This window comes from Nematolebias whitei, chromosome 2, assembly GCF_014905685.2.
Source record: "Nematolebias whitei isolate Nwh7 chromosome 2, NemWhi1, whole genome shotgun sequence".
Classification (NCBI taxonomy): Eukaryota; Metazoa; Chordata; class Actinopteri; order Cyprinodontiformes; family Rivulidae; genus Nematolebias; species Nematolebias whitei.
The window spans coordinates 60,289,350-60,292,010 of record NC_056499.1 but is presented as its reverse complement, the minus strand read 5'-3'; positions in this window follow the sequence as shown (position 1 = coordinate 60,292,010).

The following is a 2,661-nucleotide window of genomic DNA, read 5'->3' as shown; positions in this document are numbered from 1 at the left end:
GGCCTGAAGGTCAAAACCTTGACCTAAGGACCATATGGGACAGAACTTGTCATTTCATTGATTTGCATCCAGAAATATAGGTTGACCCATCCTGAGACTTTCTTTCTTGAATTAATCTAGTAAAAGAAGACTACTTTCTATTATCATTACCATTTTACAAATGTTTTGATAATCAAATTGTGTTAGTTCAAACAATGTTTAAATGTTGAAATGAACTACTCATTTTTATTAACTGTGAAACAGTAATAATGATTCTTAATCCTCATTCAAAGTGAAATCAAGTTAGAATACGTTACAGAGTAATGATTCAATTTCTTGATCGTCTGTTTGAAGTGAGCAAGTGATGGAAGTTGGTCAAAGTTCAAGTTTCGGTCAACTGCAAGTTACTGAAAAAGAAATGTCATGTTTAACTTTTACAGCAAGATACTAGAGAATTGACTCCACGAAGTCTGAAGTTTCTCATGATATCTTTTGTCTGTCCTTAAACAATCTTAATCTTTTCCTTGACTTTTCATAACACCTTACATCACAAAACACACCTCTGTTTTGGTCCATCGACCAATCAGAAACTCTCAAATGAACCGGAAGTTAGCTTTCTTTAAATGTTGGCACTTCCTAGTTCAAGCTAGTTTCCAGTTGTTGCAAGAAGTTCTGCAGTTCTGAAACTCAGCAGTTCCAGAGTTCATGAAGGCTGGAATTCAGGATGCTGATGGGAGAAAGAAAATCAAGCTGAACCAGAGAAGATCTGGGAATTATTAAAGTCTGTCCTGGATGACCTCACGACTCCCGAGGTTTTAGCTGTTCTTACGGAGACGCTGAAAAGTGGCTCGAAGTGGAACTTTACGCCGGAACTGAGATATCTTCAGAAAGGTAAAAGTCGATCTTCACCAAAAGTGTACCGTTGGGGCAAGCTGATTTCCAAAGGAGCGTGCATGTTCTGGTTAAAACAGACAAATTCCCTCACATATCTCTCTGTAGATGAACTTCATCTTTCCATCTTTAAAATTCTTCTATCTGCTAAAAATCATTACAGATATCTTTAGAAATGTCTGAAGCAAAGTTTTCCAATCACCTCCGTGTGGTTGACGTCTGCTATATTATTGGAAGTGAGAACAATCGCCGCATTGTTCACTTACTGTAAACTGATTAATAAGCTGTCGTTATTTTCAATTTTTGCCAATTAATGTAAATGTGTGATGTGTTAAACTTGATTCTGTTAATAAATGACCCACTGTCTTGGTGAGTCAAAGATAATTAACGTCTCACGTCCACATTTTATTAAATTCAGATGCACGTCATTATACAGTCCAGAAAAATGAAAGAATCCGTTTTAACAGTATGAATATATGACAGCATATGTTCTACTACATCAGTAAAGGCCAAAAAGAGCCAACTGTTAAATGGGTACATCGTAACCAGGTTAAACCATACAAAGTGTGCAAAGAAACAAACAAACGGGACAGCGTGACTGAATCTGACAACCAGGGTGAGGTGAAGCAGTGAAATGATGTTTCTAGTTGCTTAGTCACTACTCTTGTCGGTGTTGAAACGTTGTTGAATTGGTTTTGGTTGTTTCTGAGGTAAGAATGAATTTTGTGTGTAAGTTTTAGTTGGAGACTGTAAAGGGTTTTAACTATGCCAACATGCAGTTCATTCGTTAAATTGCAATCTTTGCGGAGTCAATGTATATTAATGCTACCTTAAGTACCATAATCTACATTGGTCTCACAACGCTTAAGCCGAACCTACTCGAACAATTCTATTCGGGGGGATAGCTAATTCTTTTTGATGAGTCTCGCCATAGACTTCCAAAAACATTTATGGGGAAACCAAACACCCAATCTCAAGTCGTTCGTCTAAAAGACAACAGACAATTGAACCAAACTATATTTTGCCATGTAAAGCTAACTTAAACCAAGTTAGAAATGGAAAAATAGTTTGGAACACTCTTCTATAGGTATAAATCCCTATTACTACCTTTTTCAGCATGTTCCACCCCTTAACTGGTAGTTGTAGCTGTTCCCAATCATAATAGCTTACACACCAGGTGCATATAGTTTAAGGCCTTATGTAAAATCCCTTTCATAAGCCCACCTTAAACCACATAATTGCATGACACATTGAACCAGAACGGCACAGACTGGACGTCGCCCAGAGATGACCGTCGCTGGAGGAGACCTGCAATCCTGACGCTGGTCTCCAATCTTCATCCAGTGGCCGCATCTTCAGTTCAATCCAAGGGAACCCCTCTGTATGCTGATCAATCAACACTTCCAATCGTTGTGGATTTACCGTTGTGGATTATATGACTTTTTCCAATGGATTACAGACTCTGTTTCCAAGGGGGTTAAAGCATTGCTACAATGGAATTACCAACGACGTTATGGAATTATCATCAACACAATGGAATTACCAAGAACATTGTGGAATTACCTTGACTTTTGTTTTCCTTGCTGGATTACTTTTGACTTTTGTTTTCCTTGCTGGATTACTCTTGACTCTTGTTTCCTTGCTGGATTACATCAAGCTCAAGGACATTCGAAGGCTAAGTTCATGTTAGAATTCATCCCCATGGACAGGCGATGATTTCCAAAGGGGGGACTGTAGTGAACTAGGCCTGAAGGTCAAAACCTTGACCTAAGGACCATATGGGACAGAACT